Here is a 12,984-nt window from a genome sequence, read left to right as displayed (position 1 = left end):
CCTCTAGATTTCCAATTTCAGGTAAATTGAATAAAAACTGTGGTTTCTGTAAGCCCAAGAAGTAAAATCGGGAGATCGGTCTATATGGGGGCTATACCAAAACATGGACCGATACTCACCATTTTTGGCACACCTCTTTGTGGTCATAAAATACCTCTAGATTTCAAATTTCAGGAAAATTGGATAAAAACTACGATTTCTATAAGCCCAAGACCCCAAATCGGGAGGTCGGTTTATATGGGGACTATAACAAAACTTGGACCGATATAGCCCATCTTCGAACTTGACCTGCCTGCAGACAAAAGACGAGTTTGTGCAAAATTTCAGCACGATTGCTTCATTATTGAAGACTGTAGCGTGATTACAACAGACAGACAGACAGACGGACAGACGGACATCGTTATATCGTCTTAGAATTTCTCCCTGATCAAGAATATATATACTTTATATAGTCGGAAATCGATATTTCGATGTGTTACAAACGGAATGACAAACTTATTATACCCCCGTCACCATTCTATGGTGGTGGGTATAATAAAATTTGCTATTTAAGAAAATACTTTAAAACAAAAGAGATTTTCGTTTGTTTAACATTTCATCCCTGTGGAAATTATTTTTTCTATGGATGTAATAATACAATTTGTATATCACTTTTAAAAAGCGGGCTTACTCTTAAAAAGCTTTCAACTGCTAAGTTAAAATACGATTGTTTTTAATTTTGTCAAATATTAAAAATGCCCTTTCAACAGAAGAGTTTAAAAAAAATAACGAAAATAATGCTATTGGATACTTGTTTCTATTTAGGATCTTCTTGTTGACTTTCCGAATCTTTTTTCTCATAACTCATGCTAGAATTGTTCCGAATTTGCTTGAGAATTGCTCCACTTTATAAGGTCTGAAATATTTTTTTACCCCCAAAAATCCCCCAAATAAATTTTACCCCTAAAAATCCCCTTAAACGTGAAAAAACCCCCTAAATTTGGGGGGAAACCCCTAACCTGGCAACACTGGTAGGGGTGGTTTAGGCAGTGCTGCCGCTAGTGAAAAATTGAGTGAAGTAGATTTTGGAAAAAAGTGGAGTAGATTGAATAAAATTGAAGTAGCATACATTTTTTAAAACAAAACAATTGAATTCATTTTATTATACCCTCCACCATAGGATGGGGGTATATTAACTTTGTCATTCCGTTTGTAACACATCGAAATATTGCTCTAAGACCCCATAAAGTATATATATTCTGGGTCGTGGTGAAATTCTGAGTCGATCTGAGCATGTCCGTCCGTCCGTCCGTCTGTTGAAATCACGCTAACTTCCGAACGAAAGAAGCTATCGACGTGAAACTTGGCACAAGTAGTTGTTATTGATGTAGGTCGGATGGTATTGCAAATGGGCCATATCGGTCTCCATATAAACGGACGCCCAAAATTGGCTTGCGGGGACTCTAAGAGAAGCAAATTTCATCCGATCCAGCTGAAATTTGGTACATGGTTCCAGCATATGATCTCTAACAACCACGCAAAAATTGGTCCACATCGATCCATTATTAACTATAAACTGATCCCCCGATTTGGCTTGCGGAGCCTCTAAGAGAACCAAATTTCATCCGATCCGGCTGAAATTTGGTACATGGTGTAAGTATATGGTCTCTAACAACTATGCAAAAATTGGTCCACATCGGTTAATAATTCAATGATTAAAACCGCTATGTTCATCGTAATTAAAGGAATAGGAAAAACAATTAGGTAATATGGGGAACATTTTAAAAATTTGAAGCAGAACAAAAAGTGAAGCAGATTTTTGGAAGAAGGAGTGACGAAGTAAATTTTGTGAAAATGAAGCAAAATACTTCGATTGAAGTAGTAGCGGCAGTACTGGGTTTAGGGTATGATATAGTCAGCCTCGCCCCACTTTCTACTTTATTTACTTGGTTTATACTTTTAGTAATCACAGTAAAAGACTGCTGTGACAGAAATTTGTTTGTGTTAATACACATTTAATAATTAACATTGATTACAAAATGTGGGCCGAAATCCTGGCTGTACTGCAATACCAGGCCAACCCATGACAGAGGTGGAGCAAGCCCCTAAACACTCCGTCTATTTCCAAAAATCAGTTTAACATTTGTTGTCCTCCGATGGAGGATCTATCAGATGTTAAGCTGATAAGAACAGATACTACACTTTGATCTTAGCCATAAGGCCGAGAAGCGATAACTGTTGATCGTAAACACTCAACTATATAAGCTAGGGAACACTCAATGCAAACGAGAATTATAAGCGAATGGAAATTAATAAGAAAATATTGGTGTAGTCATATTGAACAACTTGAATACAAAACTATTGCCTTTAGATTACAAAATCTTCATATAGTTATGAGTATGGACATTATCAGTTAGGTAGCTCTTGTATCTGAATGCAAGGGTGGTTTACTTAATGTGCAAAGCAAGAGGATGGATTATGGTTTCAAAATGTGAACTAACAATAATATAGCTCAGGTAGGGAATGCCTTTAAAGTTAGGGGACATTTGTGATCCTTTCATTGTCATAAAAATGATCCTTTGAGAAGTTTAATCCAGTTATTCTTAAAAACTAAGAATACGAATGAAGTTCATTGAAAGATAATTTTAACTACCACTTTTAAGAGGAATGTGAGGAAGTCGACAGTTTATCCATATGAAAGTTGTGACTTCAATGTATTTAGATAATATGTTTTATTCTCTTTAGCTGATGTAATTCTCAACTGCTTCGTACAATTGTTTTCATATAAACCTCCTGATGTATACGATTAAGTTACTCTGGCTTCTCTTCAGTTTGTCGAATAAATCTTTCGCCTTTTACTAAAGATTTCCGTGGAAAGGAGCACTCTATGAGTCTAAAATAATTTCTTTTCGAAGCCTAAAATTTCTCTCTGTGGAATTTTCGGGCGATAAATTATAAATATGATACACAGCCAATTAAGGCGCTTCTGATTATCTAGCTGGCAAATAGGCTCCTTTTCCAGGTCTGTATCCAATTTCACACAATGCTGGTTCCGAAAATAGCGGGAATTCGTATATAATTGAAAATAGCAAAATTTCATTTCAAGATGTGACATGTCATGTCCCTCAATTTTGCATAGAGTTTCATAATCACCAGTCTCTAAACAATGTTTGGACCACGCTATTCCAATCGCAAAACTTACCTTCAGTAGATTGTGTAGATGATTATAATATTTTTTTTTTGCAAGAACATTATTTTGCGATTTAATTTTTTTCATTTGTTCCCAAGACATAAAGCAAAATATACTTATGCATGTTTTGTACAAATTTTACGATAACTGGGGAAAGGAATTAATTTAATTTGAATTCGCAGAGTCATGTCTCATCGATTTAAAATTGAAAAAATTATACGATTTATGATGATCGGACGTCTAGTTGGAGAAATCAGAAATTTTTGCAATTATGATGTTGGCATAAAAATATACTCAGACTGTCAACCTGCAATAAAATCCTTAGTGCGAAAACAGCGATACACTACCGCAACCAGATGGCCGCGCACTACAATATTCACATAACATGGATGCCTGCTCACAGGAAACTTTTGCAATTACGATTATGGGAGCACCAATTTTTATATCTTATTGGAAATTAGACCAAAAATCTATATTATAAGTATCCAAGGAAGTAGTGAAAATGTTTTTGTTGAGCCCGAGAGTGGTGCAAAATCGGATCAGAAGCAAATCCATATGGACTTGTGGAAGTCATTATTTTTCCTTTTAAAAACAGAAGAAGAATGTTTCTCTTCTTGTTCGATTTCAAAAAATACTACCACATATTTTATGCCAGAGTCCACGTCTGCCGTGAAAAGCATCTGTACGCTAGTTTCATATGTCTTATATACGGTAGAATTCAGAAAGTTTTAATTTATTAAAATTATTAAAACAAAAAATTTTATATATCATTTCGATGATATCAAACATCTACCCCAATATCAAAAAAGCTGAAGAATATTTTAATCCTACTTCAACAATGTAAATTTCTTGAAAAACTGTCCTTTAGTTTGTTTTCTGTAAGATTTCTTCTAATTATAAAACAATTGTAGGCGTTGGTAAAGTTCCTATCTATTCTCTTCTATTCTGTTAATAAACAACATCGTGGACTTACAATTCTCCCAATGCTTATATCCCTGATTATGTTAAATGTCTGATATATGATCATAATCAAAGACAAGGACATTTCTGTGATCCAAATTGTTGTTTGTGTGTACTAAATTTAATAATTGACATTGATTACAAAATGTGGGCCGAAATCCTGGCTGTACTGCAATACCAGGCCAACCCGTGACAGAGGTGGAGCAAGCCCCTAAACACTCCGTCTATTTCCAAAAATCAGTTTAACATTTGTTGTCCTCCGATGGAGGATCTATCAGATGTTAAGCTGATAAGAACAGATACTACACTTTGATCTTAGCCATAAGGCCGAGAAGCGATAACTGTTCATCGTAAACACTCAACTATATGAGCAAGGGAATATTCAATGTAAATGAGAATTATAAGAAAAGAGAAATTTGAAATAAAATATTGTAGTCATCATATTCAACAACTCGAACACAAAATATTGTTTTTAGAGGACAAACTCATTAGGTAGTTTTGAGTACGTACCAGAGAACGGCTGCGATCTACCGCAGCCGACCAGTGTATTTAGTAAACACCAACATTTGCAATCTTAAAACACCAATTGGTAAAAACAAACTCAACCACCAATATCCAATGCAACCGACGACTGTCGGTGTTTGTTAGTATGAGTGTTGGTCTCTCGAAAACACCGTAGTAAAGCAATCACACAAATTGGTTACCCATATCTCAGCAGTTTGGTATTCTCTTATGTATTACTCTCTCAATTCTCTTGAGCTAATGCCAACTGCTAGTAATTGTTGTTGTTGAGTGCAATCACACTTAAGTGCCAACCTCGTTTTTTGTTTACCGAGCGTTGTTACGATGTCGATTGGTTTATGATTGCAAGACACTGCATACGAACATTGTTATATATTATTGGTGTTTTTATTCTCGCATTTGTATCAATGTAATAGATCGCATGGTAATTGGTGTCTTACTCACTGCCACCGATATTTTGTGGGTAAGATTGCAATACGAAAAAAAGCCACCGGTTGCAGTTCTCTGGTACGTACATTATCAGATAGGTAGCTCTTGTATCTGGTTTAGTTAATGTGCAAGACAAGAGGATGGTTTATGGTTTACGAATGTGAAATAACAATAATATCCTTCAGGTAGCCAATGTCTTCTGAAGTTAAGCGACATGTTGTGATCCTTTCATTGCCATATAAATGATCATTTGAAAAGTTTATTCCAGTTCTTCTTAAATACAAAAAAGCGAATGATATTGTTTGAAAAATGATATTTAACTACCATTTTAACAATTTAAAAACAGTTGACCCGTAGGGAAGTTGTGATTTCAACGTCTTTAGAGAATATGTTTTATTATCTTTAGCTGATGTAATTCTCAACTGCCTCGTACAATTGTTTTCATATAAACCTTCTGATGTACACGATTTAGTTACTCTGGCTTCTCTTCAATTTGTCGAATAAATCTTTCGCCTTTTACTAAAGATTTCCGTGGAGAGGAGCACTCTAATGAGTCTAAACTAATTTCTTTTCGAAGCCTGAAATATCTCCTTGGGGAATTTTCGGGCGACAAATAATAAATATTATACACAGCCAATTAAAGCTCTCCAAAGTATAGGGTATGTTTAGCTGGTAAATTAATTTGGTTTTCAATATCACAACATTTTGAAATTTCTGTGAAAAAAATAATAAAATCGTGCGAATCGTTCCTAAAATCGTGGGAATTCCAATGCAATTAAAATTCCAAAATGTATCATGCCATGTCCCTTAGTGCAAAGGGATAAATTGCGGGGTCCATATCTCGGGAACTATAAGAGATACTCGCATATTGCAAATGGGCCATATTGGAAGAGCGACTCCTTCATATAAAACAGTCAAGACCTAAAAATGTTTATGTAGATATGCCGCTTTTTTAACATAGACCCCGTATGGATTAAGTTTAGTTCTTGACCGGTATATATAGGGGAGTCCATAAATAATAACGAACCGATATGAACTTTTGTGCGGTAATTGGAGAGCCAGAAGTGAAATATGGGGGATATATACAATTATGAACCGATACGGACCAACTTTTGTGTGATTGGGGATCGGTTTAACCATATACTTGCACAATTTACCAAATTTCAACCAGATGGGATGAAATTTGTTTGTCTAAGAGGCTCCGCAATCCAAATCTGGCGGTCGGTTTATATGGAGGCTTTACGTGAAAGTGGTCGGATACTATCCAACCTACATCAATAGCAACTACTTGTATCGAGTTTCAAGTTGACAGCTTGTTTCGTTTGAAAGTTAGCGTGAGTTCAACAGACGAACGGACGGACATCACTAGATTGACTTAGAATTTCACTACGACCCAGAATATATATACTCTATACCAATATTTCGATATGTTAAAAACAGTTTGACAATGCTAATATACCCTATGGCGGAGGATATAAAAATAAAATCATACCCTACCAATGAGTTTTTTTTTTGTGGTAACACCTAAGTAATTCGATTGTGGATGACAGAATTTAGTGGAACATTGCATGTAATCTATGGTGGAGGGTACATAAGATTCGGCCTGGTCGATGTTTTATTTGTCCTCACTATGGTATACCCTGTAAAATTTAGAAAATTTGAATTTAGTCTGAAAACTGCGTAAACGAAAGGATTTTTATATTTCATCTCTATGAAATCAAACATCCAACATGTAATTTTTATACAATATATTTTTACAACAATTTGGAGTCCAAATTTTGGTGAAATTCTTATCTATTCTTGTCGGTTAACGCTTAATGTCAATTCGATCATATCATGCTCTTAGTAATCATTAAGACTGATGAGATCTAACTTTGTGTGCGAGTACTAAAAGTTTATATGCGAATAAATTTGCCATAATAATTGACATTGATTACAAAATGTGGGCCGAAATCCTGGCGGTAGTGCAATACCAGGCCAACCCGTGACAGAGGTGGAGCAAGCCCCTAAACACTCCGTCTATTTCCAAAAATCAGTTTAACATTTGTTGTCCTCCGATGGAGGATCTATCAGATGTTAAGCTGATAAGAACAGATACTACACTTTGATCTTAGCCATAAGGCCGAGAAGCGATAACTGTTCATCGTAGCCACTCAACTATATAAGCTAGAGAACACTCAATGCTATTGAGAATTATAAGCGAACGGAAATTAATAAGAAAATATTGTAGGCATCATATTCATCAACTTGAATACAAGCTATTGTTGCTAGAGGACAAATAATCTTTTATCAGATGGCAAGGGTGGTTTATTGAAAGTGCAAAGCAAGAAGAGTGATTATGAGACACGAAGGCAGTGTTGCCAGGGGATTTTTGATTCTTCCCCCTTAAGAAAAAAACCACTAAATAGGTCTAGACTTTTTTCAAAAACCCCCAAAAAATTTAAGAATGTTAACAAGCCAAAAAGGTGTCCCAAACTTCGTTAAAAAATCCTGCAGTGATACACTTTACAAATTAAATTTAGCACAAATATATACTGAAAGATTTTTTTTCTGAAGAACAAAATTTCTTTTGAAGTAAATAAAAATCAGTATATAACGTCATTATACCACTATCCACAAATTCGGGTTTATTTGTCTAAAATTTCGTTCCTGAGGAAAGTAATTTTTCTATGGGTATAATAATAAAATGTATATCAATATAAAGGGCAGACAAAACAATATAATTCAATGTATAAATCTTTCAAATCAAATTAATTACAACAACGGCTTATAAAATATAAATAATAGAAATAAAAAATAAACAAAAATTAAAGTTCAGTAAATATATACATTATTCGCCAAAATTGTAGGCGTGAAATTATGAGACCAATAATTTAATGTTACAATACCATTTCTTAATTTGTTTTTAATTGTATCAAATATTAAAAATGCCCCTTCAACGGATGCGTTTAAAACAGAATGTCATTGCTTAACATACTTGCTTGTATTTAAGAACATGGGATGACTTCCCTCTTTTTTTTCAAAATTCATGCCAGAATTGTTCTAAATTTTGTTGAGAATTGCTCCACTTTATAGGGTCTAAAATAATTTTTTACCCCAAAAATCCCCCAAATAAATGTTACCCCTAAAAATCCCCCTAAACGTGTAAAAAACCCCTAAATTTGTGGGGGAAACCCCCAACCTGGCAACACTGCACGAAGGTGAACTAACAAACTACTGTTCAGATAGAGAATGTCTTCAAAGTTAGAGGACATGTTGTGATCCTTTCGTTGACATAAAAATGATCCTTTACGAATACGAATGATATTGTGAAAGATGATATTTACCTACCATTTTAAAGAGGGATGTTGGAAAGTCGCTTTCAAGATAATTGATCCATATGAGAGTTGTGATTTCAGCCTCTTGGGGGTATATGTGTTATTATCTGTAGATGATGTAATTCCCAACTCATTCGTACAAGTATTTTCATATAAACGTCCTGATGAACACGATTTAGTTACTCTGGCTTCTCTTCAGTTTATCGAATAAATCTTTCGCCTTTTACTAAAGATTTCCGTGGAGAGGAGCACTCTAATGAGTCTAAACCAATTTCTTTTCGAAGCCTGAAATTTCTCCCTGGGGAATAATAAATATGAAATAATATAGGGCAGGTTAGGAAGCAGAAGCGGATAAATATAGCAGACTTGATTTTTATAGTTGTGTGGGAATCCAGATCACCACTTTTTTAAAATATAGTGTGTATAATTGACACGATCCACTATCATTTTGAAAGGATTCCAATGGAGAAGAGAAGGTAAGCAATAAAATTTGCCCTGACATTCATATTTGAGGATGGTGGGTAGAGATGGTCCGAATGCGAATGTTGTAGCCTTTCGACATTGGAAAAGTTTTAAACATGGAGTGCGTCATAATCTGCATAAAATGTAGAATGTATCAACAACTTTTGCGTGCGTGAGTAAGATTTTTCTGCTATGAGTGTGCGTGAGCGTGAGTAAAATATTACTCACGTGCACACCTCTAGTAGCTGTATGTTATAATGAATGCACAAACAACGCATATATTCAAGCAGTTCTATTTATAGACCAAATTGTTGGGCTCACACGCCAGCCGATATAAAGGAACTTTATTTAAAGAAAACAAGCTTATTTAGTCGGTCCTATTCTTACATACGATGTACCAAATACAACTCTTGGATAGGGAAATAATGTAATTTTATTTATATTCCAAAAATTCTCGATAGGATTTTGGGTATTGCATAGCATTTTTACAGCGAAAGCTTAAAATGTATTTTATTTAAGACATGAAACCACAAAAGCTTGATATAAAAGGAATAAATGGTGGTTTTGGAACAAAAAGTAATATTTTTATTGCAAAAATACAAATTTTGTTACAAAGAAATTGGTTTTGGTGATACAAATACAAATGAACATTACGAAGAAATTAAAAACATGTAACATAAGAACAACGTTAGCGATAACCATTTCCCAAAATGTTTCTTCTTTGCGTGTACGAAATTTCTAGGAATTTTCTATAATTTATTGGTTTGCCACAAAGAAAAATATTAAAAAGGAACGAAATTAGTTATACTTAAAAGCCTTGAGTTTTTATACCCTTCACCACTACTGTGGTACAGGGTATAATAAGTTTGTGCATTTGTATGTAACGCCAAGAAGGAAAAGTCTGAGACCCATCGTTTAGTATACCGATCGTCTTAGTATTAAATTCTGAGTCGATTTAGCGATGTCCGTCTGTCTGTCTGTCTGTCCGCCTGTCTGTCTGTCTGTTGATGTATTTTTGTGTGCAAAGTACAGCTCGCAGTTTTAGTCCGATTGTCCTAAAATTTGGTATAGGGTCCTGTTTTGGCTCAAAGACGATCCCTATTGATTTTGGAAAAAATCGGTTCAGATTTAGATATAGCTGACATATATATTTTTCACCGATCTGGTCATATTTGGCGTGTATATCAACCGATCTTCCTCAAATTCCGTACATCCGAATATTTTATGACTTTCGAAAAACTTGCAAAATATCAGCCAAATCGGTTCAGATTTAGATATAGCTCCCATATATAGCTTTCGCCCGATTTACACTCATTTGCTCACAGAGGCCAATTTTTTGCTCCGATTTAGTTGAAATTTTGCACAGGGAGTAGAATTAGCATTGTAGCTATGCGTGACAAATTTGGTTGAAATCGGTTCAGATTTAGATATAGCTCCCATATATAGCTTACGCCCGATTTACACTCAAATGACCACAGAGGCCAATTTTTAACTCCGATTTAGTTGAAATTTTGCACAGGGAGTAGAATTAGCATTGTAGCTATACGTGCTAAATTTGGCTGAAATCGGTTCAGATTTAGATATATCTCCCATATATAGCTTTCGCCTGATTTACACTCATATGACCACAGAGGCCAATTTTTAACTCCGATTTAGTTGAAATTTTGCACAGGGAGTAGAATTAGCATTGTAGCTATGCATGCCAAATTAGGTTGACATCGGTTCAGATTTGGATATAGCTCCAATATATAGCTTTCGGCCGATTTATACTCATATGACCACAGAGGCCAATTTTTTGCTCCGATTTAGTTGAAATTTTGCACAGGGAGTAGAATTAGCATTGTAGCTCTGCGTGCCAAATTTGGTTGCCATCGGTTCAGATTTAGATATATCTCCCATATATAGCTTTCGCCCGATTTACACTCATATGACCAAAGAGGCCAATATTTAACTCCGATTTAGTTGAAATTTTGCACAGGGAGTAGAATTCGCATGGTTGCTATGCGAGCCAAATTTGGTTGAAATCGGTTCAGATTTAGATATAGCTCCCATATATATGTTTTTCTGATTTCGACAAAAATGGTCAAAATACCAACATTTTCCTTGTAAAATCGCCACTGCTTAGTCGAAAAGCTGTAAAAATGTCTCTAATTTTCCTAAAATTCTAATACATATATATCGAGCGATAAATCATAAATAAACTTTTTCGAAGTTTCCTTAAAATTGCTTCAGATTTAAATGTTTCCCATATTTTTTTACTAACATTGTGCTCCACCCTAGTGCATTAGCCGACTTAAATTTTGAGTCTATAGATTTTGTAGAAGTCTATCAAATTCTGTCCAGATCGAGTGATATTTAAATATATGTATTTGGGACAAACATTTATATATAGCCCCCAACAAATTTGACGTATGTGATATGGTATTGAAAATTTAGATCTACAAAGTGGTGCAGGGTATAATATAGTCGGCCCCGCCCGACTTTAGACTTTCCTTACTTGTTTATTATTATTTTTTTTTGATATTGACCTTTTTTTCATACAGTTAATATTTAAAAAAAAATTAACCTACATTTTCCATCCTGGTAGCTTCACTTTTTTTGGGCGTAGTATTAAAGAGCACAAGTTGTTTTGTTGCATATAAGGGTACCCAGAAAAAAAAATTTGGAAGTTCTTCCAAAGGCATAACTTTAAAAGAACCAGAAGATGCACTCCCAGTGATGTTCTTTATGTTATTTTAACTACCCAGGAAGTTCTGTTAATTCAATTTTTTATAACTTGGTTTTTTCATACTTTTAATGGGTAATTTTAATTTGTTTGTTTCAATTAGGTTAAAAACAGAGTAAGAATTCATAAAATGTTACAAATCATTTAAATTTTGTCGAAAAAAATGCTAAATCCAATCTGAAAAAACTGTGAATTTTTGAAAAGGTTTGAGATCCAACGTTTCCGACAATCGTTAGAATCCATTAAAAATTATAAAAATTATTTATTTGACAAAATATCACAGAATTTTTTAATTTACATCCTAAACATCGAATTCGGATCACACCTAAAAAAGTGAGGCAAATTCAGTACAACGGCTGTTGAAATGGAGAACTGCCATCCTATGACAAGCCCATGTTAAATTCATCGCTTCTGCGTCAATTATGCACCACTTCCGGATCCAAAAAGAACATTTTCATTATTTTTTTGGCAACGCTTTTTTGCTGGATAGTATTTTCTTAAAGTCTTTTCGAATTGCTTTTAATAATGTCCAAATTTTTTACAAATAGGAGTTCTAGATTCCGAATAACATATAAAAATCAAGCTCACTTAATTCTAGTGACATCCATTAAATGTTGCCTATATCCTCAATTGAGACTTTCAACTATCCCTTTCTTAAAATGTCAAGAGAATCAGATCATTTACACTCAATTTATCGTATAAATGAAATGAAGTGAAGATCTAAACTCTTACTTTGCTTTCTAACATGATCTAAATTGTGTTACTCCATATTTATTATTTGTCGCCCGAAACTTCCCTAAAGAGAAATTTTAGGCTTCGAAAATAAATTATTTTAGACTCATTAGAGTGCTCCTCTCCACGGAAATCTTTAGTAAAAGGCGAAAGATTTATTCGACAAACTGAAGAGAAACCAGAGTAACTAAATCGTGTAAATCAGGAGGTTTATATGAAAACAATTGTACGAGGCAGTTGAGAATTACATCAGCTAAAGGTAATAACACGAATTCTATAAATACGTCGAATCAACGTGGATCAACTGTTTTAGAATCGATTTCCCAACATTTCTTTTTAAAGTGTCACTTAAAATCATCTTTCCATCAACATCATTCGTATTCTTAATATTCAAGAAGAACTGGATTAAACTTCTCAAAGGACCTTTTATATGACAGTAAAAGGATCACAACATGTCGCTTAACTTCGAAGACATAGCCTACCTGAACGATATTGTTATTAGTTAACATTCGTGGATTACTATCCTATTGCTTTGCACATTCAATAAACCACCCTTTCATCCAGGCGCGAGAGCTATGCAATTGAAAATGCCTATGTTAAAGCCAATTATTTGCATTGGAAATGTTGAATATGATGCCTATAATATTTTCTTACAAATTACCATTCGT

The 12,984-nt window shown here is 34.4% G+C and overlaps 5 non-coding genes and 2 pseudogenes across 5 annotated transcripts; 3 read left to right on the top strand and 4 right to left on the bottom strand.

Annotated features, from left to right (window-relative positions):
* Window positions 1-2,015: 2,015 nt before the first annotated feature.
* Window positions 2,016-2,212, bottom strand: LOC142242143 (U2 spliceosomal RNA). The gene has a single exon (XR_012724004.1). It is a non-coding gene; the product is annotated as a U2 spliceosomal RNA (small nuclear RNA).
* A 578-nt stretch (window positions 2,213-2,790) lies between these two features.
* LOC142242168 (U5 spliceosomal RNA) lies at window positions 2,791-2,919 on the top strand (annotated as a pseudogene).
* Window positions 2,920-4,271: 1,352 nt separating this feature from the next.
* Window positions 4,272-4,468, bottom strand: LOC142242142 (U2 spliceosomal RNA). The gene has a single exon (XR_012724003.1). It is a non-coding gene; the product is annotated as a U2 spliceosomal RNA (small nuclear RNA).
* Window positions 4,469-5,552: 1,084 nt separating this feature from the next.
* Window positions 5,553-5,677, top strand: LOC142242167 (U5 spliceosomal RNA). Its single transcript, XR_012724021.1, has one exon. It is a non-coding gene; the product is annotated as a U5 spliceosomal RNA (small nuclear RNA).
* Window positions 5,678-7,017: 1,340 nt separating this feature from the next.
* LOC142242135 (U2 spliceosomal RNA) lies at window positions 7,018-7,214 on the bottom strand. Its single transcript, XR_012723996.1, has one exon. It is a non-coding gene; the product is annotated as a U2 spliceosomal RNA (small nuclear RNA).
* A 1,362-nt stretch (window positions 7,215-8,576) lies between these two features.
* Window positions 8,577-8,705, top strand: LOC142242161 (U5 spliceosomal RNA; annotated as a pseudogene).
* Window positions 8,706-12,378: 3,673 nt separating this feature from the next.
* On the bottom strand, window positions 12,379-12,503 carry LOC142242157 (U5 spliceosomal RNA). The gene has a single exon (XR_012724013.1). It is a non-coding gene; the product is annotated as a U5 spliceosomal RNA (small nuclear RNA).
* Between the last annotated feature and the right edge of the window lie 481 nt (window positions 12,504-12,984).

The sequence above is a fragment of the Haematobia irritans genome, chromosome 5 (assembly GCF_050003625.1).
Source record: "Haematobia irritans isolate KBUSLIRL chromosome 5, ASM5000362v1, whole genome shotgun sequence".
In the NCBI taxonomy this organism is placed as follows: Eukaryota; Metazoa; Arthropoda; class Insecta; order Diptera; family Muscidae; genus Haematobia; species Haematobia irritans.
This window is presented reverse-complemented; position numbering and strand designations above follow the sequence as displayed.